The sequence below is a fragment of the Engraulis encrasicolus genome, chromosome 13 (assembly GCF_034702125.1).
Source record: "Engraulis encrasicolus isolate BLACKSEA-1 chromosome 13, IST_EnEncr_1.0, whole genome shotgun sequence".
In the NCBI taxonomy this organism is placed as follows: Eukaryota; Metazoa; Chordata; class Actinopteri; order Clupeiformes; family Engraulidae; genus Engraulis; species Engraulis encrasicolus.
The window spans coordinates 46,879,542-46,894,869 of record NC_085869.1 but is presented as its reverse complement, the minus strand read 5'-3'; the positions used below and the strand labels follow the sequence as shown (position 1 = coordinate 46,894,869).

Sequence of the window (15,328 nt, the reverse complement as noted above, 5' to 3'; positions counted from 1 at the left end):
AATTCGGAAGAGATTTCACCTTCAACAATCATCCCACTGCTGATACCTAGTGGCGGCTGATAATCACGACATACACAGTAATAAACCTCAGCTCTAGTGTATGTGCAATGTTAACCAGATTTAATTATCAGCATTTACCAGTATGCTCAATCAAATTCGTTAGTAATCACGGTGAGTAATTTTCTCATCTTGGGCTGTGTATCAGTGACTGGCTCCATCCTCCTGAAAGCAAACAGATCCAAATGACCATGGTGTGCGTAAAAAGGCATTAAGTTACGCAAATGATGATTGATGCGGAGTCACCTGCCAAATCCTGACACGCTGCATTAACTCTCTGCGCCGTTTGAATAGTGGACTGCTGACGGTTTTGAAAGCCTATCCAAAGTTTCTCAAGAGCCTCTTCATCGCCAGTGATCCAATAATGCTGTCCACCCTTCCTTTTCACCCTGTAGCCTATTATGGGTGGTACCAATTACAAATTAGGTTCCTACGATACATTTGGCAGAGGCATTTTATCCGAAGTGACTTAAAATAGAGGGCACAATCATAGCATAGGCCTTCATCACTTGTAGATAAGAACACAGTAAAAAATATAGGCTACAGAATAAAAGATGCAAATGTGGGCAAGGGATAAGTTTTTAGTAGTTCTACATTTGCACAGTAGAAGCCACAACAGTGTAGGCTTCTTGAATTTTCATCCTGCGTAAAAACAATGGTAAAATTGGTCAAGTTATTTCCAGGACAACGGTTAGGATTTGAAGCGCACTTATTTAGCACAACAGTCATACGATTATTGTGTACATTGCCCCATCAAGGAACTCAAATCACGCACTGGCAGCAGGCTGTCCATTCACAGCGAGGCTACAATGTAATCTTACACCAGTAAAAGTGTCTCAAAAATTCCATAGGGTGCTTCCATGTACCACAGAGACAGTCATACCGTTAATATTATGTTCTTGACAAAGTTAGAGCTATGATCTCGGTATGCTTTCATATCACGTCATGTGAAGCTTGTTGAACATTTTTCAAAGTCTTCCCCGTGTTACATTAGCCGACACGGCGGATGTGTCCGCTTCTAAGATTACCTAGTTCGTAACAGGGCTAGTTCTTGATTCCTTCATCCATGGCTGATGATTGGCCCGTCGCAGTCACGTTGTTGGTGGAGCTGTCAGCCCCATTCTGCACCATTGTTTCCCCCGGCCAGCCGGAAGAGCTGTCCTGCCTTGTATGCAATTGTGTAGATGCGACAATTGCCGGGTAGGCAAAAATCCATTTGAGCGCAGACAGCCCAGACTACAGTCTCTACGTCGAAAGTCTTAGATTGCGTTAGTGTTCTCTCTCGCAAACGTTTTAGCCACACGTGTAATTTATCAGAGGGCGACACTGCGATTTTGGAGCTTGAATGCGCTGCTCCCAACCAATATGATTATCTAACATTATGAATGGTAAGTCATGTTCCGAGTTATACATGTAGTATTGAAGGAGTGATGGTGATCAGGTTATGTGTCAGGATCAGAGCGTTGCTGTAAGATTGCTTGCACATGTGTTCCTTGGCAGTAAAACGGTATCCACTGCAATGTTCTGCATCCTTTGTGCTATGCGAGGAGCTTTTACTGTAACTGAAAGCCTTGTGTGGCATCTAAGTTAAAACAATATTTGGGTGTATAACCACCTCAGCAACTGACAGACATTTTCAGACTGTTTATATTATATTATATTATATGATGTTTATTAATTAGCTATAAAGATTGATGTTTGTCTATTAACATACTTTTGTATATTTGAATGACTTTTATCATGAGTAGCCTACCTGTATTAATGCCCACCCATTGGTTTATCAGAATGTGATATTCGGATTGTGTATGCATGTAATGTTTGAACTTCCAAAGCCGTAACTCTCATAACATATATTCTTCTTCACGCACGCACGCACGCACGCAGGCGCACACACACGCACGCACACACACACACACACACACACACGCACACGCACACGCACACGCACACACACACACACTGTACATACATAGACACATGTACAGTGCATGTACTCATGTACATAATGACACAGATCTAACACAAATATCTTACATTACAGGAAAAAAAACAATCTAAGTGCATAGCTTTTTAAGCTTCACGCTGCGAGCTGGGTCATTGCTGAACCGTGGGGTCGTGGGGGCTTGCTTTTTAAAAAGGCGGCCAGCCAGGCAGCAGCCAGGCGATCCAGGCAGGGCTCCAGGAGAGGGGGGCTGGCTGCCATCAGAGCGCGCCTGGAGAACAGGCAGCTGTGTCAGGCAGAGTGCACAGCTACACCCCCTCTCCCCCACCACTCTCCCCCTGCCTACCTCCCCTGGGAGTGGTGCCGGCCCACAGTAATGACCAAGTGCTGCTCCAGAGACATGGCAGCAGCGAGCAGCAAGCAGTGAGCAGCGAGCAAGCAGTGTGTGGAGTGCCGCTCTGTTATTTTCCCCTGCCATAGTCTACTATGCCACGAGTCCCACTGTATGGACTCTGTATTCTTCTATTAGATCATTCCCTCAGCCTGAATGATCTGGCCCCAGCTCACTGATTAAATATAGATGTCGTGATTAGTGTGCGCCAGCGCTGTACGTCGCTAAAATTTACAAAGAACTCAGAAAATAGTATAAAGGCCTAATATGCATGTGTAATTATACATTTATAATATAGTTGATTTTTTTGTGGCTGAATGCAATTCTGCTGGAGGATATTAATGTGTGTGATTCATTGAGATAGATAGATTTACTTTATTGATCCCAAGCTGGGTGATTTAGTTTAATTTGTGTAATGTGCGCCCGTTGTTACGATATGTCATAAATCGACGCATAAACGTCTCTCTCTGTGTCTCTTTCACAGGAAATTACACAGTAACTACATATCTTCTGTAAGGGTAAGTGACATATCATTATAAATAATATCAATTTCCCACCTCAACTGTCTACTGTTGTGATTTGGCAGTGGATGCGAGATTGTTAGTTGGCTTTTACTCGCAATTAATGTGTTGCCACCTGTGCTAGTAATGGGCCCACATGCTGTATGTCTGGCGGAGGGACTGTGTTAAAAGCATGCACAGCTGCTGATGCATTACTTGAAAAGCTCCTCTGATTAGAGATAGGGAAAGATTCCCCCATTGATGTTGAAGCAGACAGATCTCTCTGTCATACTCTCTTTTTTCTTGCTTTCACTCTCTCACTCTCTACATATCTCTGTCTTTCGTTCTCTGTCTCTGTCTCTCTTTCTCTTTCTCTGCCTCTGTTTTTTCTTTTATGCCTATCTTTCTGCCTGCAACATCTCTCTCGCTTTCTGTCTCTGTCTCTGTCTCTGTCTCTGTCTCTGTCTCTGTCTCTCGCTCTCTTAAAAAGAAACTGCTATGTGTTTCTATTTGACCAGCCTGTTGTGACATCCCTGTCAGCGATAATGACTAACAAAGACCCACACCGATTTACGGCGCCTACTAAAAAAATGGCTCTTGTGGGGATTGGAGAGGAGGATTTGGTCAGATTACAGCCAATAAGGTCTTGTGAAATATTACCCTTACACAGGCGGGCTGGGGGGGGGGTTGATTCTACTAAAGTTATCAAATGCTAATTTAAAAGGTTGAACACAAGCCAAGTTTTTTTTTTCTTCCTCCCAACACTTCATTATGTTCTGAATGCCGCTGGTGACCTTCTCTATTGAGTCGCTTCCCTGGCAGTCTCAATGGCTTAAGTAATGGTTGTCTCCCCTCATGTTCCCTTTGTTGTTGGGAGACACGAACAGCATCAAGATGTGGCAGTGAGGGAGATTAGCGGCTCGAGTTTACACGAGTGCTGTGGAAGACATTACGGGTTCACCGTCTTCACACCAAGCCGGGTGAAAGGGGGAGAGAGCACCCGCTTTTTTTTAATCATACTGATTGCTCATTATTTATTTATAGCATGTGTGATAGCCACTGTGGAGGCGAGGCACAGTTCTCATCCGGTGCATGTGTCGTAGTGTGTGTGTGTCGGTGTGTTGTAGTGTGTCGTGTGTCGTAGAGTGTGTGTGTGTGTGTGTGTGTGTGTGTGTGTGTGTGTGTGTGTGTGTGTGTGTGTGTGTGTGTGTGTGTGTGTCTGTGTCTGTGTCTGTGTCTGTGTGTGTGTGTCATAGTGTGTGTGTTGTAGTGTGTGTGTGTGTGTGTGTCCTGTGTGTGTGCGTGCGTTTCTGTGTGATCCAATGGGTTGGCTTGGCTCCTGGTGATTTTAATGATTAAATCATAAATTGCTTCAAGCTTAAAAATATATTGCATACATTTAAAAAAAGAAGGGGGATGGCTGTAGTCAGCCGGTGGGAGGTTTGTGTTAATTGGTTGTCAGTGGCGGTAGTGATGGTGGTGGTGGTGGTGGTGGTGGTGGTGGTATTGATAATGGTAGTGGTGGTGGTGGTGTTTGTGGTGGAGAAGGATTGAGGGTGTGTGTGTGGTTGGAAGGGGGGAAGCATGTTGTGCCTGTGAATCGGTAGCAGCCAGTGGACTTTTGAGTGTGGCAGGCAGGCAGGCAGGGAGGGACGGAGGGAGAGAGGGGGGGGGGGGGGGGGGGGGGGTTGGGGGGGAGGTGGAGGTTCTGCGCACGGTAAATTGTGCAGCGTTAATTTAACACTAATGAGAGTGTGGGAGCAACTGGAAGGGCGTTACCTTAGACTCTCTAGGTGTTGAATTAACACTGCAAAATTGTCACTCTGAAGGTACTAGGCAGGCGGGCAGGGAAGGGAGAGACTCAGGAAGGCAGGCAAGGCAAGGCAGCGTGTCTCGTTATCTGGCGCGGCCTCCTTTGTTGCGCCTCAACCAATCCCTTTTGTCAACAGCACAGCGAGGCAGCTGTGTGCGGCGGGCACGGTAGCCACACACGTACACTACACACATACAGACGCACAGTGGCAGGCATGGAAGCATATGCACACACGTGTCTACTCTTCACACATGCGTGTGTGTGTGTGTGTGTGTGTGTGTGTGTGTGTGTCTGTGCGCGCACATACTGCACATGCATACACAGTACACACACATACTCATACACACACTCAAACAAATACATGCATACACACACATGTGCACACGCACACACACACACATACACACACCCTCTCTCACACACACACAGACACATTTACACGTACACACACACACACATACATTTATGCGCACACACACACACACACACACGTACACACACACACACACACACCTAGGGGTGGGCGATATGACGATATTATATCGTGAATCGCGATATTGAGTAAAATATCGTCTCGAATCTGCCAAAGTGGAGAAATCGTATAGATCGTCTTGCAGTGAGGATGTTTATTATCAGTATCAGAGTGACGTTTTCTCACTTGTGTTGTTGTCTTCACTTTATTCTTTACATTATTGTATTCCAATTGTACACTTTATGAGAGTATCATCAGTGTGTTAACATTTTATTGACTGCAAATTACAAATTGCAAGTATATGAAAGTTTTTTTTCTTGTTTTTATTTTTTGGATTGGAAGATCGTGATAAAAAATCGAAATCGGGATTTCATGTTAAAAAATCGTGATACAACATTTTTGCCATATCGCCCACCCCTACACACACCCCTATGGGACTGACACACATATGTGCAGTGACAGATGGGTGTATACAGTACTTGCCTCTGTTATCTAACTGTACATGGACAGTGTTGGTATTTTTCCACTTCCATCGCTTTCAAGTTCACAACTCTATGTAGCTGTATGTGTCTAATTATGTATCTATGCAATGTGGATGAATGATTAAGAGCATATAAGTATGTCGTTACACATGTATAGATACACTCTCATATACAGAGAGATTATAAATACATGTGTGTGTGTAAACACGGTGTTTAGTGGCGCGACCCGCGTGACGATTCATCACAGGCCCCGTCTGGCCCCCCTCGTGGGAATTCCGATTTAATTATATCCCACGACACACCTTAAAGGACATCACAACATTTACCAGAATGTATTTACTGCCTCGGCTGCATTCGCGGAAGGAGGGAGGCATCATTAAGCCAGGGTCATTTGAATAACTGAATCATCTCTTCCTTGCTCTCCATCCACTTCCCCCATGCACATCGTCCACCCTCCACCCCACCTCGCGCCACATTATCATCATCATCATCATCATCATCATCATCATCATCATCATCATCATCATCTTCCTCTTGCTCCTCTCTTCCTATCTGGCGAAGGCTCGTCACAGATGGTGGGGGGGCCTGCATGTGCAAAACAAGCTCTGCCACTGAGGAAGAAAAAAAAACAGAAACATGAAAAAAGGTGTTTCGTGTTTTTAAGAAGATAATAGCATCGGCAGAGTCCTCCGCATGTTGCGCTGCCGAGAGCACCCGCGCAGGGTGGCCATCCCTCACACAGCGGAGGCTTCACGGGTGGAAGCCAAATCAATTTGCCTCCCCGCCTTTTTTATTCTTTTGTGAGGGGGGGAAAGGAGACGGAATCCATGCATGATTATAAACCTGACTCAGAGGCTCGATTCACACACACAGCCACTTGTAAAACACAGAGCGGAAAAGGTCAGATGGTGAAACAGCTCGGGGCAGTTGTGTGTGTGTGTGTGTGTGTGTGTGTGTGTGTGAGAGAGAGAGAGAGAGAGAGAGAGAGAGAGAGAGAGAGAGAGAGATGAAAGACGAGAGTCTGACGAGAGGAAGAGTTAGACAGAGAGAGGAGAAAGGGAGAGAAAGAGGAAGGAAAGATGAGATGGAGAGAATGGGAGTTTAAGGGGGAAGGGAAGGATAGAGAGAGAGATAGGGGGAGAGAGGGAGAGATGGAGAGATAGAGAGAAAAGGTGAGAGAAGACCAATGAGTGAGGCCGGAGTCGTTGCCATTTGTCCTGGATGCCTTGGTCAGTTTCATCATGGAATCATGGAAAGAGTCCTGGTCTTACTAACACACATCCTGCAGGAGAGAAGGAAAGAGAGTGTAAGGAAAAAAAAGAAAAGCAAGCATGCCTGATCTGTTTTTGATTTAAGGAGCTAAAACCACTGAACAGGGAAAGAGGGGCTGTGGCCTTTTTCACTGGAGAGAGAGAACAAAAAATAGTAAGAAAAAAAGAAAATGATGAAGAAGAAGAAGAAGAAGAAGAAGAAGAAGAAGAAGAAGAAAAGGAGAGGGAGAAGAAAAAGAAAAAATAGAAGGAAAAAAAACACACAAGGGGAAAACCATCTTGAATGCTTTATTTTTTTGTATTTGTAGCGCTCTTTCTCCTGTAGGCTGTATTGTGTGCCGTGCTCAGTGGAATGCTATTCCTTGTCAAACTCCACTCCTTCCTCAGAACGCTGCTTGAATTCAGCTCAGTATGCCATGTAGTTATTCACATACACTGTCATTTCTTTCACGGTGCATTTATGTATTTTTTTATTTATAGCTTCTTTAAACGGCTAAACGGTGCCCAGTGTTGTTCTGGACCAATGAGTAATGCAGTATGTGCATGTTCATGTGTACAATACAGTATACAGACTTCAGACGCTATTTTTCTTGACTGCATCAGGGTGCTAATATGAAGCTCTCTGTGTGTGTGTGTGTGTGTGTGTGTGTGTGTGTGTGTGTGTGTGTGTTTGTGTGTGTGTGTGTCTGGCGGAGGCTTTTGAGGCGCCATGCCATGACGCGAATGGTGAATGTCCAAGACACTTATTAGATTGTCAAGAACAGTGCACTGCTTTAAAGCACGCACACACACACGCACACACACACATACGCACACACACACACACACACACTTGGAAATCCGCCAAGACCGACAAGGGGAAATAATGCACACTAGTATCACTAGCATTGTAAACGTGCCATTTCATGAAGATGGACAGCTTTTGTTTACCTGTGAGTAATTGAGTGACCGATGCGCAGAGAGAGAGAGAGAGAGAGAGAGAGAGAGAGAGAGAGAGAGAGAGAGAGAGAGAGAGAGAGAGAGAGAGAGCCAGAGAGAGAGAGATTTAAAAGAAACCCAGGTGGCTGTTTCAAAACAATGACCTGTCAGTATCATCATATCATGTCAGCCATCAGAGTGTTTCGCTGCCGTTACCGTGTTAAGGAGCGGCTCCTCACCAGAGCAATTAGTGGGCTGTGTTTGTATTCCAGGGGCTCTGGATGCTGCCACAGCCAGCCAGGCAGGCAGGCAGGCAGGGAGGCAGGCAGATGTTGTATTGACAAGCGAGGCTGGCAACTGCTAACCTCTCGCTCTCCCATCCCTCATCACCACACACAGGCGGCGGATGATGAGGTGGAGGAAAGAAGAACAATAAGAAGAAGGCTCCTCTCTGCTCTCTTCTCTTTTCCCTCTCCTCCTCCTCCTCCTCCTCCTCCTCCTCCTCCTCCTCCACTGCTGCCACAGAGTACATTCCGTTTTGGTGGTGTTAATTCTTCTCTTATAGTGATTTATTATCACCACCAAGAGTGTTACATTTTACTCTGTGAAGGGTTGACTTAACATGGCTTAATTTACTGCACACACAGACAAGACATTGAGGCATTCAGTGGGCTGCCGCTGCCGAGCAGAGAGGAGGAGAGGAGAGGAGAGAGGAGTGTGACAATTTGTCATTTTTAAACTAGGCCAGAAGAATAGGAGAATAACACAGTGCCTCATCACTAAAAATACACGCAGGAGTTAGTGGTATTCTAATGAGAGTGTCACATGCATTTTCTTAGTTGCACAAACAACGGCTGATTTTTTTTTCTCCCCCCGGGATGTGTACTTGAGGAAGCTAATCATATCAAGGGTCCCTGTGGGAAAATGGACAGACATAATCACAAAATTCAGTAACTGTCCAAATGGCATAGGATTATTATTATTTTTTTTAGAGTAAATGTTTTTTTTTTTAAGGCAAACCAGGGTTTTAAGCAAAACCGGCTGGCTGGGTATTTCATTTGTAAAATATGTTAATGCCTTGCTGCTATTGTGAAAAGCACCACATTTCTGTGAAGAGCTTTTGAGAAAAACGGCACAGAAAATAATGATGCACACTGTGATACTGAATTGTAGCCATAGTTAATTGTGTTTACAGCAATCTAAAAATAAAATACACTTCCAATATTGACTCCACCTCAGTGCTTGTACAATGCTTATAAAGTATATCCTGAACATTCCCTAGAAACCATTGTGCCACTGAGAAAAGTCAGCATTGCAACAGTTAGGGTACTGCTCAAGTGCGCGGAAGACAAAAGGCAACTTTAAATGCAACGCAAGCTGTTTGTTGTGCCATGTGTACTACATACTGTGTCCTGACTACAGAGGAAACACAGCCAAACAGTAAAACATGCAGTGTCAATTCAACACTAACAGAGTCAAATTAACATCTTCTGGAGTGTATTTGGCCACAGAGTACTCGGAATTAACACTGCATTTTTTCGTGTGCAGGCATTGCTGATGCCTATTGTCATTTCTGAGGCACATTTTGTTCTGTGGGATATACTTAATGCTCATCAGAGCCTACCCAACATGCACTGCCACCACGCCACCATCATCATCTACGCCTACCATTACCATGGCAACAAGTTTTAATGTGGTGGGGAAAGGAATCCTTCAAGAAGCCGATGCCAACCCAGACTATCTTTAGATATGTCTGTTTTATAGGAGTACGGAATTACGGAAATACGTGAAAGATTATGACGTCCCTTTGCTGTATATATATGTGTGTGTGAGTGTGTGTGTGCGTGCGTGCGTGCGTGCATGCGTGCGTGTGTGCGTGTGTATGTGACTCATGTTTTGTTTTCAAGAAATAAGTACACCGTGAGTCAGTGAAGTGAGACTCACACTCAAGTCTAGAAATCCCCCCCGCACACAACACAACACAAGACAACACATAAGCCTGCTGTTGCATTCTCACCATGTACTGTAGGGGCTTGTTGGGTGTTTGGCGAGGTTTTACAGCGTGTCTCTTTAGTGCCGTACTTCGCTGAAGGTGTTATGTGGTCTGTGGGAGAGGCACTGACTTCACCTTGAGGGAGACTCTTTCTTTAACACACCGTGTCTTAACGTTAACTGGTCTCCTCAATACAGTGTATGAATGACTGCATGAATGACGGCAGAGTCAGGGCTGAAAGTCTTGTCTTTCTCTTCTGGGAGGAGAAAAAAAGCGCCTTGGCTGGAATTCACCAAGGTGTGATGTTTCTGTAATCTACCGAGCTGTAGTGCCAACGGCAACGAAGAGACAGAAAAAAGGCTAAGTCGTTTAAAAGAAAAAGGAACATTTTTTTGCCCCTCAGACATTTTGGCTCTGGCATTCTTTCGATTAAGCATCATCACCTCTAGTAGTAGGTTCAATAGACCTGCTGCAAATAGTGAATTAATCTGCTCCACTGCTGCTGTGCTTTCACCTCTGCCATTAGTTCACAGATTGGGAGTGAGCCTGGATCACTTCCCAATGACTGGAGAAGTTCAAATCTCTTTAAACACTCCAGAGATCTTCTGGGCGATATGGGGGAAGGCTGTAGGCATTTGTTTGAGTGGATGAGAGAAGAGAGGGTAGTTCTTGAATATGTACAGTAAGCCTAGTTGTGTGCACTATTGTGTCTGTGGAATGCTTTCCTATTCATTGAAAAACTTCACTACACAGTAAAAAATGCATGCAAATGCAATGGAGCCCTGAAGCTCTAGCCTCTACAGTATATTTGCATTCTCACACTGCATTAACATCACATTTTTAGCAACTGTATTTTCAAATACAGACAACCCCCCCAACCCCCTGACGACATAGACTCTCACACCGTAGCTTCTTACTGCAGCAGGGGTCGCCGGCCACCCTATTCACTGAAAATGCTTCACTACATAACAACATTGCCATGACATTACAGAGAGCCATAGTGCTGCGCTAAGGGGTTAAAACCCTGAATCGTTTTGTAAACTAGCAATACCCATTGAGGCGAGTCTTTCTTGTTGCCTGGAATGGAATCATGACCCATCCCTGGCGACTGGGCAAAATCATTGTAAACATCAAAAGGCCTCACCACATCCACCTGCGATTGTTTCTCAATTCAGCCATTCCAGACCTTCTGTACGAATTACATTAGTACAAAGTTTTATACCACAACTTCACACAGAGTCTTTAGTAATGTATTATCACTTGGTCATTGCCATTCTGGTAACAATGGGCAAACATTACAGAACTGATCTAAAGAGGGAGCAGGGGAAGAAAGGAGTCACCGGAGCATCTTCAGATGTGGAAAGTAACTTGTTTTATTGGGCAAGCGCCAAGACTAACGTTTCGACGTTCACACGTCTTCTTCAGAGTCAATATGGCAAACCTGGGTAGGTGGTGCTTAAAAAAACTTTCAGAAGCACCTGACAGGTGCGTAGGGGGGTGGTGACTGCAATCACCCAAGGGTGCCAATGACAGAGGCTGCACTCCAAAAACAAAAAACAAATATAAAGAAACAAATTCTAAATCAAAATTAAGCCAAACACAAGAAAAGAAAATTGGGGGGAAAGGATGTACATACATATTGCACCAAAATAATATCCCACAGAAAAATCACATCATGTTAATTCATCAACACCCAACGGGTGCGTCATACAATGACTCAATTATCTCGGGAGGGGGCAGTAGAATAATCTACAGAAAACAAGATAAATTCAATTCTTCATTAAGGCCATTAGGTTCAAGTGTGTTCAATGTATAAATCCAGTATGCTTCTCTGCACAACAATTTATTTACAATATCGCCACCTCTAGGGGGTAAACTGATTTTTTCAATCCCCCAGAATTTAAGAGACGCAGGAGAGCCATGGTTAGCCTCCATGTAGTGCCTGGCCATGGCATAAGTTGCGTTCTTAGTACGAATGGCCGTTTTGTGTTCCGATATTCTAATTTTAAGCTGACGTTTGGTCTGACCAATATATACAAGACCACAGGGGCATTTTATCAACACTAATCTTAACCCTTTTTATTCAAAAATAGCACTATGGAAAAGGTACATTGATGATGCTGTAATGATATGGAAAGGTGATGTTAAAGACTTGAATAATTTTCTTGAATATGTCAATTCGAGCACTAATTATCTCTCCTTTACCATGGAGCACGACGCACACTCCTTGAACTTCCTGGACTTGACAATTTTAAAAGACGTGAACAATACCCTACAGACAACGGTCTACCGTAAACCATTGAGTAGAAATACCCTCCTTCAAGCAGACAGTAACCATCCTCCTCATTTGATCCGTAATATTCCAACCGGACAATTCCTCAGAGTGAGGAGGAACTGTAGCTCTACTCAGGATTTTATGTCTAAGGCATCCCAACTGTCTCAGCGCTTCCTAGAGAGAGGATATGCGCAAGACACTGTAGATACGGCATGGGATAAAGCACTAAACATTGACCGCCCCTCCCTTTTAACCAAAACACCTAGGCCGACCCGAACCAGCAAACCACGACTTTGCTTTTCCACGCGCTACTCGCCCACTGCTGGCAAAATTAAACATGTCATTAAAAAGCATTGGCGCATTCTTCAAAGCGACCTGTCCTTAAAAGAAATCTGCGCGGAGCCACCTAGGTTCACTTTCAAACGCGCGCGTAATATCCGTGATAGACTGGTTCATTCGGATATGAAGGTCTCAAACCCTACCACTTGGCTCTCCAATCCACCCATAGGTTTTTACAAGTGTGGCCATTGCGCGCAGTGTTCTAACTCTACCAATGCAAAACATTTTTCTCATCCCATGACGGGTAAATCGTTTTCCATTAATTCTTTTATAAACTGCAACAGCACACACGTTATCTTCTAAAATGCCCCTGTGGTCTTGTATATATTGGTCAGTCCAAACGTCAGCTTAAAATTAGAATATCGGAACACAAAAACGGCCATTCGTACTAAGAACGCAAACTTATGCCATGGCCAGGCACTACATGGAGGCTAACCATGGTTCTCCTGCGTCTCTTAAATTCTGGGGTATCGAAAAAATCAGTTTACCCCCTAGAGGTGGCGATATTGTTAATAAATTGTTGTGCAGAGAGGCATACTGGATTTATACATTGAACACACTTGAACCAAATGGCCTTAATGAAGAATTGAATTTATCTTGTTTTCTGTAGATTATTCTACTGCCCCCTCCCGAGATAATTGAGTCATTGTATGACGCACCCGTTGGGTGTTGATGAATTAACATGATGTGATTTTTCTGTGGGATATTATTTTGGTGCAATATGTATGTACATCCTTTCCCCCCAATTTTCTTTTCTTGTGTTTGGCTTAATTTTGATTTAGAATTTGTTTCTTTATATTTGTTTTTTGTTTTTGGAGTGCAGCCTCTGTCATTGGCACCCTTGGGTGATTGCAGTCACCACCCCCCTACGCACCTGTCAGGTGCTTCTGAAAGTTTTTTTAAGCACCACCTACCCAGGTTTGCCATATTGACTCTGAAGAAGACGTGTGAACGTCGAAACGTTAGTCTTGGCGCTTGCCCAATAAAACAAGTTACTTTCCACATCTGAAGATGCTCCGGTGACTCCTTTCTTCCCCTGCATTTACCAAGTCCTTTCCCGAGACGCACCAGATTGTGAAGTGCAGGAGCGCGGAGGATATCTCTCTTTGCTAAAGAGGGAGCATTCTGTACTTGCTTCTGATTGGAGGATAGGGTAGTCATCTGTTCAGGACAAGCTCTCATTCTTTTGTCTCAGCCTCACTCCAACCCAGCTGCTGCCTGCTATTAGGTCTATGCCCGGCTAGGCTAGCATAGAGCTCACGGTTCACGTGGCTCTGTTTGAATCAATGACTTGTAGGGGTTGGAACCTCCGCATGCAAGTGATGTGTGTAATCGTGCGTGCTGTTTCATGTGAGGTGTCTGGTGGTAGGATGCACGATGAGGATGCAGAAAGCCAGGGTGACAAAGCACGGGCGGACGGGCGGGCTCCACGTCCCCACGTGTTTTGGCGGCGGCGAACACGCTGCGTGGGTTTTTTTTTCTTGTGTTTTTGTCCCACTGAGTTAAAATCGAGCCTGCCTGCCTGGAAGGCATCTTCTCTGAAGAAAATGTCTGCCTTTTATCCATGAAAGTATCCGAATGTGAACAGGGCACCTGTGAGATTTTTTTAAATGGCATTGGAACGAAGTTGATGATTGCTGCTATTCTTGTTTGTGTCTACTAGATCAGAATGTGTAGTAGGCTATTTGACGGGCAGGCAGCGTCTCTAGTCGTGCCTCTTCGCGCTACTATAAAAGAGATAATCAGATGTGTCTTGTCTGTCAAGAAAGAAGCTGCCTCTCTCCCATTGTAATTCATATGCTCAGCTATCTTTTTATTCTGATATCTGATGTCACGCTTTGATGTGATAACAATGAGGTAGATTGTGCAATGTGCTGCATACATTGACAAACATGCTTGTGCATACTCACTCACTCGCACACGCGCAAGCGTGCACACTCACACACACACACACACACACTCACACACACACACACACACACACACACACACACACACACACACACACACACACACACACACACACACACACACACACACACACACTTGGAGGCACAACACCCGCAGACATACACAGAATGGTTAAATGGATGAAACTGAAAACACTCTTTAACTCGTGCAGCCAGTGCAGCAGATGTACCGCCGCACATAAACAGACCAACCTCGCTTATCAAAGCAGGGAATGTTTTAGCTTATTAAGAATGCTGCAAGATCTCATTTGGGGGGAAATGAATGAGTAATCAGAGGAGCATACATAGAGAAGCTCACAGACACCACCATCCGCAACCAACCCCATCCATCCACACCCCCACTCCAATCCATCCCCCACACCCACAGCATCATCATCTCCTCCATCCACCACCACCACCACCCTCCCCACCCTTACTCCTCCCTCCTCCCCTCATCCTCTCCCACAGCCTGTATTAAAGATGAAAGGCTACATAGACTTTGTGAGGTGCCTCGGCAGCTCTGTTTCTGTCAGACTGTGGAGCTCCTTATAACTTTTTTTTCCTCCTCGTCTCCTTCTTCTTCTTCTTCTTTCTGGTAGCATGGGAAAATGCCGTCATAAATAAAATATACTTCGGAATGAATTATTCAGCCAAAGCATTGTGATTGACAAGGGGAGTGAAAGTACCTGATTATTCCTTGGCAGTACGTGACCAGAATGAGGGTTTGTTATATTCTTGGATGAAGAAAGAAAATGTTCCCCCACCAAAAAAAAAGCAAAATAAGAGGAACGAATGTGATGGAAGAAACGTGAAATATTGGCAAGGCATTGGCAGCAGGAGCCATGAAAAGTTGTTTTTGGCTGCTGGAACTGCATTTTTGTAATATCACGTTTCCAGTATTCCCCAGGACAGCAGACAGGGCGGGG

The 15,328-nt window shown here is 44.6% G+C and overlaps 1 protein-coding gene across 1 annotated transcript in view; it reads left to right on the top strand.

Annotated features, from left to right (window-relative positions):
• The first annotated feature begins 1,209 nt into the window (after positions 1-1,209).
• Positions 1,210-15,328, top strand: part of csrnp3 (cysteine-serine-rich nuclear protein 3) — a 61,429-nt gene continuing 47,310 nt past the window's right edge. Inside the window, exons 1-2 of the mRNA XM_063214071.1 lie at positions 1,210-1,445; positions 2,875-2,908. The gene's annotated coding sequence lies outside the window, so the exon portion shown is untranslated. The remainder of the gene's footprint in view (positions 1,446-2,874; positions 2,909-15,328) is intronic.